General features: G+C 43.4%; 1 protein-coding gene across 2 annotated transcripts in view; it reads left to right on the plus strand.

The window, feature by feature from the left end:
• The first annotated feature begins 3,305 nt into the window (after window positions 1-3,305).
• The window catches only part of LOC100555255 (protoheme IX farnesyltransferase, mitochondrial), a 153,025-nt gene continuing 142,242 nt past the window's right edge, over window positions 3,306-14,088 (plus strand). Inside the window, exon 1 of one of the 2 annotated variants that reach the window (XM_008104300.3) lies at window positions 3,306-3,450. The gene's annotated coding sequence lies outside the window, so the exon portion shown is untranslated. Of the gene's footprint in view, window positions 3,745-14,088 lie in introns of both variants that reach the window. The other variant, XM_008104299.3, reaches the window with a different exon arrangement.

Below are 14,088 nucleotides of genomic sequence, written 5' to 3' on the forward strand. Positions count from 1 at the left end.
GCTTTTGTTTGTTTTGTCATTTTAAGCCCGTTTTGAGCTTTTGGGCTGAGTTCAAGTACTCTGTTAAATCCGGATTATATCTCTGGTTAATCCGGATTATATACCAATTAATGCTTTTGGCGTTTTTCCTGCTTTGACTGCCTAATAACACTGGAGATTAAGTGTTTCAAGTTTCTGTTAATTTACTGAACTATTTTTGGACTATTACTTTAGTAAACTATATTTTGGCTCTCAGTTGGCGTCTGACCTTTAACACCTTGTGAGGCGAAAACAAAGCTGCTTCAGTCTCCTTTTCTCTCCCTTTGGCTACTCTTTCTTTCCTTCCTTAGGAAGGAAGTAGAAAGAGGGATTTATAATATTATTTTATGATTTATACTATTATTTTAGTGTTTATTAAAAAACCGCAAAACAGAGAATCCACGAAAAGTGAACCATGAAGTAGCGATGGCTTTATTGAAACTCCAGTTTCAGAGGAAGGCCTTTAATATATTGATTTGTATTTTCAGCAGATAAAGATTGTATCTATTGTATTCTCTTTAAGAGACAAACCATCTTGAGCAGGCCATGCAAGTGATCTGGAATAAACTGGGTTTTTTTGGGTGGTTTTTTTTTGCAAACTGTATTTATTAATTGTATATAGTACTACTCACTTACTTACTTTGGCAATCCCTCGTTGTCCAAATATGACCTTCTAAACATAGGATCTTGGTGGTGGGTCCATAGGTGATTAGACAGCGTGGCCAGTGCAGCGGATTTGATGGCAGAGAATCATCGCTTCAGTGCTGGTGGTCTTTGCAGGATTTTTTGGAGGCTGATCAAATTATTTCAGGAGTTGAGTGTGACATCTATTGAGACAGTCCACGTTTCACAGACGTATAATAGGGGTGGGAGAACAATGGCTTTATAAACAAGCACCTTGGTATCCGTACGGATGTCCCGATCCTCAAACACTCTCTGCTTCATTCAGAAAAATGCTGCACTTACAGAGCTCAGGCGGTGTTTTTCCAGAAATTAAACTGTTTAAGCAGAACCATGAGGAAATCAGTCTGGTTCTGAATTGTGGCCAACTAGGAATTATTGATATCTGTGAAATTTTTTCTTCTTCAAAAATTGCCAAGAAAACTGTAAGTTTTGAATTTTGAAGGCACAAGTGGGAACTCTCTCAAAGCAGCTTACAACACAATGTTGTAAAAATAAACCAGAAAAAAGAATGAAATATAATTCCCAAGTGTAATTAATTGAAGTCTACAATCAAGACAAAAAAAATAATACTGTACCAAAGTTTAATGTGCCTTTGCATTAAGTTGAAGAGCTAATGGCAGTTTCCTGCATAGCTTTTTATTGCCAAGAATGTAGGCAGGGACATTGCTACAAAATGGTAAAATCAAGGTTGGCTTTTGGATTTTTTTAAACTGGAAGGTGGTTGGACCCATGGATACAGAATCCATGGATACGAATGTTTGCCTGAGCATGTATCTCTCCATGGGTGTGTTTACACGTGTGTATGAATGAAAAAGGATGAAGAAACAGCTGGTCTCATCTCAGAGGAGGGAGGAAAATGTGGTGTTCTGCAAAAGGGAATGCACTCTGTGTTGTTGAAGGCTTTCATGGCCGGAATAACTGTGTTGTTGAGAGTTTTCTGGCCTGTCTGGCCATGTTCCAGAAGCATTCTCTCCTGACATTTCACCCACATCTGTGGCAGGCATTCTCAGAAGTTGTGAGGTTTGTTAGAAACTAGGCAAGTGGGGTTTATATATCTGTTAAAAGTCCAGGGTGCGAGAAAGGACTCTTGTCTGTCATACATGTGTGTATGAATGAAGAAGGATGAAGAAACAGCTGTTCTCATCTCAGAGGAGGGAGGAAAATGTGGTGTTCTGCAAAAGGGAATGCACTCTGTGTTGTTGAAGGCTTTCATGGCCAGAATCACTGGGTTGCTGTGAGTCTTTCGGGCTATATGGCCATGTTCCAGAAACTTTCTCTCCTGACGTTTCGCCCACATCTGTGGCAGGCATCCTCAGAGGTTGTGAGGATGCCTCCCACAGATATGGGCAAAACGTCAGGAGGGAAAGCTTTTGGAACATGGCCAACAGCCTGAAAGACTCACAGCAACCCAGAACTCTTGTTTGTTTCAGGCAAGTGTGAATGTTGCACTTGATCACCTTGATTAGCATTGAATGGCTTTTCAGCTTCAAAGCTTGGCTGCTTTCTGCTTGAGGGAATCCTTTGATGGGAAGTGTTAGCTGGCTCTGATTGATTTATGTCTGGAATTTCCCTGTCTTCTGAGTGTTGTTCTTTATTTACTGTTCTGATTTTAGAGATGTTTTAAATACTAGTAGCCAAATTTTGTTCATTTTCGTGGTTTCCTCCTTTCTGTTGAAATTGTCCACATGCTTGTGGATTTCAGTGGCTTCTGTGTAGTCTGACATGTTGGTTTTTAGAGTGGTCCAGCATTTCTGTGTTCTCAAATAATATGCTGTGTCCAGGTTGGTTCAAGTGCTCTGCTATGCTTGACTTCTCTGGTTCAGTTAGTCTGCAGTGCCTTCCATGTTCCTTGATTCGTGTTTAATGGTCCCTATGTAGACTTGTCCACAGCTGCATAGTATACGGCTGTGGACAATGATCTTTCAGCTTCAAAGCTTGGTTGCTTCCTGCCTGAGGGAATCCTTTGTTGGAAGGTGATTGGCTGGCCCTGATTTTTTCTTGTCTGGAGTTCCCCTGTTTTAAGAGTGTTGTTCTTTATTTACTTTCCAGATTTTAAAGTTTTTCTTAATACTGGTCGCCAGATTTTGTTTGTTTTCATGGTTTTCTACTTTCTGTTGAAATTGTTCACATGCTTGTGGATTTCAATGGCTTCTCTGTGTATTCTGCCAGGCAGAATGCAACAAGGCTTTGAAGTTGCAAGGCTATTCACTAATCAGGGTGGCCAATTGCAACATTCACTCTTGCCTCAGAGTTCTTTCTCCCACCCTGGACATTCCACGGATATATTAGCCCCAATTGCCTAGTTTCCAACAAACCTCACAACCTCTGAGGATACCTGCCAGAGATGTGGGCGAAACATCAGGAGAAAATTTTTCTGGAACATGGGCCGGAAAACTCACAGCAAACCAGGAATGAACTCTTGTCTTCCTTCCCTTGGAAGCCCAAGGCCGCTGCATTTTCCTCTTGGTACAATATCCACCAAGTATACACTTTCAGCGCCTTCCAAGGAAGGAGCGCTTTGGAAGGGACGCAAAGGAGCCACTTCTGCCCTTTTACTGACAGAAGACTCAACAAATCGCCACAGCTGGCCCCATCCATCCAAGCCGCCTCTTCCGGAAGCCCCGCCCCGTTCCCCGGAAGTGGGCTAGAAGGTCGAGCCGGCTAAGATGGCGGCGCCCAAGCGGGCGCGTTGAGGGAAGGAAGGGCAAGTGCGGCGGCAGGCCTCGGTCTCCGCCGCGAACCGAGCCGGTGAGTCCCTGCTCCTTCGGGCTTCTCCGGGGAGGCGCAGACGGAGAGCCGGGCGGAAAGCGGAGGAGGCTGCCTTCGTGCCCGCCACTGTGTGGAACGCTTGAAGGACAGCCCAGGGGATCTTCCTCTGCTTCTGCTTCACGGGCTCGTCGTCGTGCGAGTAAAAAGGGATGAGGCGAAGAAGACGTTGAAATAAGTGACCGCTTCAACGCGAGCGTATGCTACCAGCGGACTGGCCTTCACTCAGACATGTCAGGCAGGGAATTCCTCCTTCGGGTGCAGCACCTCTCCTAGGTAACGGCCTGTGCGCCTTCAAGCCGCCTGGGGATTTACAGCGACCCCCAAGTCCTGAGGGCTTGAGCACACTAGAGTTTGGATCCACTTAAAATCCACTTTAAGAAGGGGCCTTTAAACAGCCCAGCCAGACAGGTCCTGGGCCTCACTAAACTACAAACCCCAGAATTCTGCAGGAGGCAGAAACGGGATTTAAAGGCTCACTCTGCTAAGGTTCCAAGACCAGAGGAAATCTGGTGCCTATAGGGTGCAGTATTTAGGCATATCTGTAGGTCATGGTGTGAGGAATAATTGCATATGTTATATAAGGTTCCACGATCATAATGTATTTTATCTCTACACTGAATTTTTCCTCTTCTGCCCCTTCTGTTTTTCTCTTTTGTGGAGGTTGAAAAGTGCAGTTAGCAAGTTGGCATTCAAAGGGATCTTGTGGCACCTTTGACGCTCAGAGAAAGAAGTTAGTAGCACCAACTTTCATGGACATAAGACTATAGGCCAGGCATGGGCAAATTTTTTTGCCTTGTGGCTGTGTTGTGAGCCTGGACAGGAGGGCTGGGAGGGAGAGGGGCTGTTTGCATGCAGGGCAAGATGGGCCTGCAAGTGGTAGAGAGAGGGAGGGGCCAGGGCGGGGCCTGGGTTATCCTCAGGTTGCCCTCCTATGCACAGCGACTGCCCCAGTCCTCCTCCCCTGGTCCTCGGGCTGTCCTCTTGGCATTATGCCAGGAGAAGGATGAGACATGTGGCAACTGAGAGTGCTCCAGAAGGCTCTCAGCCACTACGTGCCTTCCTTGAGCTGTCCTCCTGGCATAAGGATGGGGCTTCTCGCATGGCGGCTAAAATCGCTCCAAAGGGCTCTCAACTGCTGCGTGCCTTCCTCTCCTGTCTTTTTGGCATTAGGATGCAGTGGGCTACTGTGTCCTTATGCCAAGAGGATAGGGAAAAGGAGGAGGGCCTGAGTAAGCTCCCAGGAGGCCGCATCCGGCCACAGGCCTTAGTTTGCCCATGCCTGCTATAGGCGGTTCCCAAGTTACAAACAAAATAGGTTCTGTAGGTTTGCTCTTAAGTTGAATTTGTATGTATGTTGGAACAGGTTCATTTTAAGTAACTCCAGCCACTTTAAAACCTAGAAAACATACAAGCATTAAATTAGAATTAAACATTGAAACTATTAAAATAGCAAGTTATTGGAAAAGGGAAGTAAATATACAAATTAAAGAATGGTGAAAGGAATTATGGAAACTGGCAATAAATGATAAGTTGACATGTACGGTAAGTTAAAGGTTAAGAAAGGAATATGGAGTAAAAATGATTTTGATTATATCTGGGGAAAATGTATCGAAAGAGGATTTAAAAAGAAGGATGGAAAGTTACCTCCACAAGAAGAAATTAAATTTTGGACAGATAATATAAAAAGAAGTGGCTCAGGGGGAGGGGGGCATGGAGGTGAATCATAGAAATGCATAGTGATAAGAGTGACATTTACAGTAGATCTAATGAGATTAGTGGGGAAAAGATTGAGTGTCTTGGATATTATATGTTTGCTGTATTATAAAGGTATTTATTTTATGAAAATAAAAAATAAAAGAAACTATTAAAAATAAACAGTTAAAACCATTGGAACCAATTAATAACCAATTCAGATAGCTAAAACACTCAATGTTATAGAATCATGGAAGTTGTAGTTTTACAAGGTCTTTAGTCTTTCCGAATATAGCTGGTGCCTCACCAAGCTACAGTTATTAGGATTCAAAAGCATTGAGCCATGGATGTTAACGTGGAGTCAAACTGTATTCATTCTATTGTGTAGATGCACCCTATGTGGAATTTTAAAGGAAAAATTGGAGTTGGATCTGGCAGTGTATAGGAAGCCATTGTTTAGTGGCTTTCCATGTAGAAGATCATACATACGTTCAGTCCCTGACATTTCCAGTTACAGTAAAGAGATCAATAGTTTGGTTGTCAGTAATTTAATTGGACTGAAGAACGTGGAAGCCGGATTGTGAGAGGTTTTGCAAAAAAGGGTGTTAATAAAAAAACTGGCATACTCCACGATTTCACAGAAACAGGACAGAAGGAAAATTGCCCTCATATAATCCAGTATTGCTGTCAAACCTCTACCCTAGCACAGGAGTCCTCTAACTATTTAAGCAGAGGAATGGTTCACGGTTCCTCAGACTGTTGGGGAGCCGGACTATAGTTTGAAGAGAAAAACCCCAATGAATCCCTATGCACACTGCACATATCTTATTTGTAGTGCAAAAAAACATGATAGAACAATATAATATTTAAAATGAAAACAATTTTATTCAATATAATCTTAATAGTAATTCAGTGGGAAGACTGGGCCTGCTTTTGGCTAATGAGATAGTCAAGTTAATTAGGATTGTTGTTGTGTGCCTTCCAAGTCATTACAAATTTAGGACAGCCCCAAGTCTAAAGTTTAGATCTTGAAGGGTCACAACCAGCCCACAGGCCTTTGTTTGGGGACCCCTGCTCTAATAATTCTGAATAGAATTGTCCTTGTTGAGCATCGCATTTGTTAATGATTATCAGTTCTTTTTGTCTCTTTAGGAAGAGAATAGAAAAATATTAGCAGTCATAACATTTACCATTAATCACGGTCCTATCAATGCTGGTGTTTTGTGCTATGTGGGACTGTGGGGTGGGAATGAGAAAAAAGACAGAGCTAGGGAGGGGTTGCAGAGGTGGGCAGAACCACCAAAACCATTTTCAAATTTTTTTGCAGTAATTCAAAATAAGAGATCATAGTAATGTAAACACACATAGTTGGAAGGGGTCACAAAGGCCATCTAGTTCAATCTCTTCATAGTTGTGAATGAGGCAGGACACTCACAACTAAAACATCCCTCACCCCACAAGATTCTGTTTAAAAACACATATGCTAAAATAACTTAAAATACTTTGAAACAATTTTGACCTCATTTTAAAAAAGAATCTTCAACTATTTTTCCTCAGAATATGCTTTGGACTAACATGAAAAAAGGAAATAAGGAGAACATTCAGTTGGAAGGAATATCACAGGGCATCTAGTTCAATAACCAGCTGTAATGCAGAAAATCCATAGCAAAAATAATTCTTTGTGTTCCAACAATGCAACTGAAGTTATGAAGTGAAATCAATAAAGGTGCATACTTTAATATTAAATGTGTTAATTACTCCCCACTTTTATGCTGGCTATCTTTTAAAAACCTATATATGGGAGTGTCTGTAGAGAGTCTATTCCTTCTCCTCTGGGGAGTAACATTTTATCCATAAATGGAGTTCTTAGACCCCATCTACACTGACCATTTAATGTAGTTCAAAGCTAGCCTCAAACTGTCATGGCCAGACAACAAACTCCCACAAAAGCATGTTAAAAAAACCTTAATGTCCATCAGTTCTCTGTAATTTGGGTCATCATCTCCTGGTCTCAACTGGTTCCAGGATTTCCTATATAATCACCTGCACAGCTCTTCAATAATTGATTTCAAACTTCATTAAATGGTCAGTGTAGATCAGGCATGGGCAGACTTTCTAACTTGGGGGCTGCATGACGGGCCAGAGCAAGGTGGGTGGGTCAGGAGGGAGGGGGTTCTCCCCAAGTCCCCTTCCTGCTCTTTCTTCCCCTTCCCCTTCTCTTTTGGAGGCAGAAAGTGAAGGAAAGACAGGAAATGTTTGGATCCCAAAAGGGTTGGTCTTTGTCAGGATGAGATGATGGACAGGAGAGAAAAGTGCATCCATGAGACCCCGTATTGCCTATTCCTAATATAGAATCCTAGAGCTGGAAGAGACCCCCAGGGGCTATCCAGTCCAACCCCCTGCCATCCAGGAAGGCACAGTCAAACCTCTCTGGATAGACAGCCTCTGCGGAAAAGCCTCCTGAGAAGTAGACTCTGGGGCAGCCTATACCACTCTCCAGCAAGTTCTTCCTAATCTTTTCAATCAAATCTCTTTCCCTGCCATTTGAAACCATTTCTTCCTTGTGCATTGGTCTCTAGAACAGCAGAAAGTCAGTTTTGTCCCTCCCTCCCTCCTCCTCAATAGGGCACCCTTTGAAATCTTGAACCATGGTTCTCATGTTCCCTCTCAACCATCTCTTCTCCCAGCAGAACATCCCCCTGGAGGACAGGAGGAAGGAAAAAGAGAAGGAAGGAAGAAAAGGAGGAAAAGAAGGGTGGAAGGGAATGGAGGGGCGGGAGGGAGGAAAGAGGGAAGGAAGGAAAGACAAAAGGAAAGGAAGGAAGGGAGAAAAGGAAGGAGGGAGCAAAGAGGGAAGGAATGAAGGAAGAAAGGGTAGAAGGGAATGGAAGGAGGGAGGGAGGAAAGAGGGAAGGAAGGAAAGACAAAAGGGTGGAAGGGAAGGATGGAAGGAAAAAGGGAGGGAAGGAAAGAAGGGAAGGATGAAAGGAGGAAGAAAAGAGGGGAAGGATAGGATAGCATAGGATGGTGAGAGAGAAGAGGGCCTGGACTCCACCTGAGCTGTCAGGTGAGCCTGGGATTGGGCCTGTTCAGCCTTTGATTGTCCCTCCACCTGACCTATTAGAGGAATCTGGATTGGGGCCTAGTAGGATTCCCATGCAGCCAGAGTTGGATGAAGCTGCTGTTCCTGGCCAGCCGGTTTGTCCCTGAGGATTCTGGGAACAAGTATACAGTGGTTTCAAGCAGGCAGCTTGAACTGCATTCCTTGGGAGAGTCAAGGTTGAACTATCCCTTGCTAGATGGGCATTTCAGTGGTGATAAGACTAATGAAGTTGACAGAAAGAAAGCTATATGTCAACAGAGACAAGAAAGGGGTTTTTTGAGCAGAAACATAAGGCTGTTAATGATAAAAGGTTTTGAGCAAACTTCCCACGGAAAGCGGCCTTGATTTCAGCTTTAAGAGAGATTTTCAGAGGTGATAACTTTGCTCATCGAGTGTGGTTCCTGTTCATGGACTCATAGGATCTTGTTTCATATTCCTGTGGATTTTCATGCCAAATTCCTGTAGTCTTGTATCTTGAGTTTTGTTCCAGTCCTTTTGGATTATCCAGTCATTGTTCCTGAAAGTTTTGCAGTTTGGATTCCTTGTTCCAGTCAAAGACCCTGTTATTTGTTCAAATTCTGATCCTGTTCCTTGGCCTAATTTTGATACCTTGTTGAAGTTTATTTTTGTGTTTTATTTTCATGGACCCTTGCTTCAAAACTCTCAAGTATCTTGTACTTGGTGGACTAAAACCTTGTTTCATTAACTTTGATTTGCTATTGCTTAAATATATTCTTCAATAAGAAACTTGCTTTGTTTATCGTCTGGGACTCCAGCATGGTTTTGAGGTGTCTCTGCAGTCTAAGGGTGCAACAGGACCTGAGAAAAGAGCCCAAGGGGCCGCATGCGGCCCCCGGACCTGGGTTTACCCATACCTGGCATAGATGGAGTCATTGGTTATCCTTTCTGTCCTGTTCCCCAACTATTTGGTTTACAGTTCAGTTTTAGCTGTATTTGGGCTTGGAAATGTCTTGCATGTTTCTGTTACTCAAGTTCCATTTACACTGTTAAATGAATACAGTTCGATAATACTTGAACTGCCATGGCTCAGTGTTGAGGAATCAAGTGTTTTTTTCTGGCTAGGACATGGAAGCATTTTGTGAGTTCTGCCTCACTGGGAAATGGAAACCAGTTGACCTAATAAAAAAGCACCTCATTTGCAAAAGTAAACAAGATTGGAGTCAGTGAGATATAGGAAAATGCAGACAATCAGATGACTCTTTCACTAAGAAAGTAACAAGATACTGAGTTGAGATTCAATATATTAGAATTTAGGTTGCATGAAATTTAGAGACACTAACCTCTGTAATAATTATTTGCAAACATTGTTTTTTCCTAGATTACCCCTTAAATTTTCTTGGCTTAATGATTCATTTCCTACGGAAATATACCACCTAGCAATTGCTAGGTCAAGTTTGGCAACTCTAGTGATATCAAAAAAAACTTTTGGGTCCTGGAAGGTATGAAACACCTTTTCAGTATAATGTCTCTCCTGCTCTCTTTATTTTATGCATGTTTTCTTCAAAACAGGCGAGGCACACACATATTCATTTCACCATATTCCTGAAATTAAAGTTATAATACTGAAAAAAATAACATAGAATCATAGAATTGTAGAGTTGGAAGAGTCCTCATGGGCCATCCAGTCCAACCCCCTGCAAGAAGCAGGAAAATCTCATTCAAAGCATCCCCGACAGATGGCCATCCAGCCTCTGCTTAAAAGCCTCCAAAGAAGGAGTCTCCACCATAGTCTGGGACAGAGAGTTCCACTGCCGAACAGCTCTCACAGTCTTCCTGCTGTTCAGATGGAATCTCTTTTCCTGTAGTTTGAAGCCATTGTTCTGCGTCCTAATCTCCAGGGCAGCAGCAAACAAGCTTGCTCCCTTCTCCCTATGACTTCCCCTTACATATTTGTATATGGCTATCATGTCTCCTCTCAGCCTTCTCTTCTGCAGGCTAAACATACCCAGCTCTTTAAGCCGCTCCTCATAGGGTTTGTTCTCCAGATCCTTGATCATTTTGTCACCCTCCTCTGGATGCTTTCCAGCTTGACAACATCTCCCTTCAACTGTGGTGCCCAGAATTGGACACAGTATTCCAGGTTGGCCTGACCAAGGCAGAATAGAGGGGGAGCATGACTTCCTTGGATCTAGACGCTATACTCCTATTTATGCAGGCCAGAATCCCATTGGCTTTTTTCGCCGCCGCATCACATTGTAGGCTCATGTTTAACTTGTTGTCCACGAGGACTCCAAGATCTTTTTCACACGTACTGCTGTCTAGCCAGGCATCGTCCCCCATTCTGTATCTTTGCATTTCATTTTTTTCTGCTAAAGTGAAGTATCTTGCATTTGTCCCTGTTGAACTTGTTAGTTTCGGCCCATCTCTCTAATCTGTTAAGATCATTTTGAATTCTGCTCCTGTCTTCTGGAGTGTTAGCTATCCCTCCCAGTTTGGTGTCGTCTGCAAACTTGATGATTGTGCCTTCTAACCCTTCGTCTAAGTCGTTAATAAAGATGTTGAACTGAACCGGGCCCAGGACGGAACCATGCTGCACTCCACTCGTGACTTCTTTCCAAGATGAAGAAGATGCATTGGTGAGCACCCTTTGGGTTCGTTCACTTAACCAATTACAGATCCACCTAACTGTAGTTTTGCCTAGCCCACATTTGACTAGCTTGTTTGTCAGAAGGTCATGGGGGACCTTGTCGAAGGCCTTACTGAAATCCAGATAGGCTACATCCACCACATTCCCTGTATCTACCCAGCTTGTAACTTTATCAAAAAAAGAGATCAAATTAGTCTGGCATGATTTGTTTTTGGTAAATCCGTGTTGATGACCGCATTTGTTTCTAAGTGTTTGCAGACCACTTCTTTAATGATCTTTTCCAGAATCTTGCCTGGTATCGACGTGAGGCTAACCGGACGGTAATTGTTTGGGTCGTCCTTTTTTCCCTTTTTGAAGATAGGGACCACATTCGCCCTCCTCCAATCTGCTGTGACTTCTCCCGTTCTCCAAGAACTCTCAAAAATGATTGCTAGTGGTTCCGAAATAACTTCCGCTAGTTCCTTCAATGCTCTTGGGTGTAATTGATCCAGCCCTGGAGACTTGAATTAATTTAGAGCAGCCAGGTATTCCTGGATGACTTCTTTCCCTATTTGGGGTTGGATTTTTCCCAATCCTTCATCCACTCCATCTTGCTGAGGTTGAGGCTGGCTTTCCTTTTGTGAGAAGACTGAGGCAAAGAAGGCATTAAATAATTCTGCCTTTTCCCTATCCCCTCTCAGAATTTCCCCATCTTCTCCTCGCAGAGGCCCTATCGCCTCCTTGTTCTTCCTTTTCCTACCGACGTAAGCAAAGAAGCCCTTTTTATTGTTTTTAATGTCTCTGGCAAGCCTGAGCTCGTTTTGCGCTTTAGCCTTGCGAACCTTTTCCCTACAGGAGTTGGCTATTCGTTTGAATTCTTCTTTGACGATTTCTCTCTTTTTCCACTTCTTGTTCATGTCTTTTTTGAGTCTTAGACCAGTTAGAAGTTCTTTGGACATCCATTCTGGCTTCTTTGCACTAGTCATATTTTTTTTATTCTTTGTTGGCACTGTTTGCATTTGCACCTTGAATATTTCACTTTTGAAAAACTCCCATCCATCCTTGACTCCCTTGTCTTTTAATATTGGCGTCCATGGAATGCCACTCAGTATTTCCTTCATTTTTTGGAAGTCAGTTCTCCTAAAGTCCAGAATGCGGGTTTGACTTTTTTTCGTTTCGGCCTTCCTTTGTATTGTAAACTGCAGGAGCACATGGTCACTTGCCCCTAAGGATCCAACCACTTCAACTGCATTGATCTGGTCCTCTGCGTTTGTTAGGATGAGGTCAAGAGTAGCCGATCCCCTTGTTGCCTCTTCTACCTTCTGGACCATAAAATTGTCTGCAAGGCAAGTGAGGAATTTGTTGGACTTTGTACTCTTGGCCGAGTTTGTTTTCCAGCAGATAATCAGGATAGTTGAAATCACCCATGACTACTAAATCTCTTCTTTGTGCCTGTTTGGTCAGCTGCTGACAGAACGCTTCATCAAGTTCTTCATCCTCCTTCGGAGGTCTGTAGTAGACACCCACGACGAGATCATTTTGAGTCCCGGTTCCCTTGATTCTTATCCAGATGTTTTCAAGTTGGTTTCCCGGATTGCCGTCTTGCATCTCTTCTGCAACGTAAATGTTTTTGACATATAGGGCTACTCCCCCTCCTTTCCCCTTTGTTCTGTTTCTGTGAAAAAGGTTATAACCTCAATGGCTATATTCCAGTGATGGGTGTCATCCCACCATGTTTCAGTGATGCCTATGACATGATGCCTGAAAGTTGTGGAGTTTGTCTTGTGTATTCCCCATGCTCTGTGCATTAGTGTAAAGACATGTAAGCCCCTGGGAGCTTCCCCTGAGCTGTTCCTTTGGGATTATTGTGTTCTTGGTAATTGGTTCTTGTTGTGTTTGTGCAACCTTCCATGTAGCCTTATGGCGATTCACTGTGGTCATGGGTAAAATACTGTTTGCAAGGCTATTGTCCCCCTCCCCCGGCTGACCTTGTTTAAAGTGCGCCTGATGAAGTTTGCTGGTCTGTGAGCAAAAAGGTGTTTTCCTACTTGTGTGAGATGCACCCCATCCCTTGCCAGTAGGCCTTCCTCCTCGAAAAGCAGGCCATGGTCAAGGAAGCCAAAACGTTCCTCCTGAAACCATTTTCTGAGCCAGTTATTGACCTGTACTATTTTTCTGGCCCTTGCAGGGCCACATCGTACAACAGAAGAGAAGGGATGAAAAGACCACATGTACATTACTTTGTTTTAGCTTTGTTCCACGAGCTTGAAAACCATTTGTGATCTTTTGAAAGGTATGCCTAGCCATATCTTTGGTTCCTACATGAATCATCATGAGGGGGGGGAGGGTGATGGGGCTTTAGGAGCCTGGTGAGCCTCTGAGTAACATGGTGTATTTTTGCCCCCGGGAGGCAGCATGTTTCTCGAGCCATCCCATCCTGTCTGGAAATGATGGCTTCTGTTCCTTTAAGGAGGGAGTCGCCTACTACCAAGACCTGTTTCCTTTGAGGACTGACAGGGTCTCTTTTGTGCAAGATAGTGTGTAGGTCTGCTGAAAAGTGTTCCTGTTGAAGTGGGTTGTGTAGGTGTAAAGTGTTGTCCTTCTTCTCAACTTCCCCAGTGCATTCGTCAATGACAATTCATTGAGATGCATCAAAGAGCCCATCCCTCTCCCAAGGATGTTCCTGTTGCTCCTGGTCTACGATTGGGGATGGAACATCTGCATGATTGTGTAAGTGTGAATGTGTCACGACCCAGGCTGCAGAGCACCAATAACCATACACAGAGGCCAGAATCTATCTAATATCTTTATTAAGGAAATATGTAAAGTCAATAAAAGTAAATGTAGAATATAGTTCAGAAGAAGACCTTTCAGGAAAGGTCAAATATAGAACAGGAAAACAATGTCCAATATGAAATAGTAAGGTCCAAAGTTGTAATCCAGTAACCGAAACACTCACTTGCCAAGCAAAGTGAGGGGAGATGACAAGGTCCTTTAGTCCATGAAACTTAGGCAAGGCAAGGAAATAACTTGATTCTTGGTACACAAAGCTTGATTCAAGGCAACAAGGAACGTGGAGCAAGGACAGGATCCGTGGTAAATTCGTGGTGAGGTCCAAAAACAAGGCAAGGTCCGTGGAGCAAGGCAAGGTCCTGGGAAACAAGGCAGGGCTGGAAACAGGAACAAGAACTCGACCGCGGGAGTAGCGTAGTCCACACACAACCTACTCCCGTAG

The sequence above is a fragment of the Anolis carolinensis genome, chromosome 2, assembly GCF_035594765.1.
Source record: "Anolis carolinensis isolate JA03-04 chromosome 2, rAnoCar3.1.pri, whole genome shotgun sequence".
Lineage (NCBI taxonomy): Eukaryota > Metazoa > Chordata > Lepidosauria > Squamata > Dactyloidae > Anolis > Anolis carolinensis.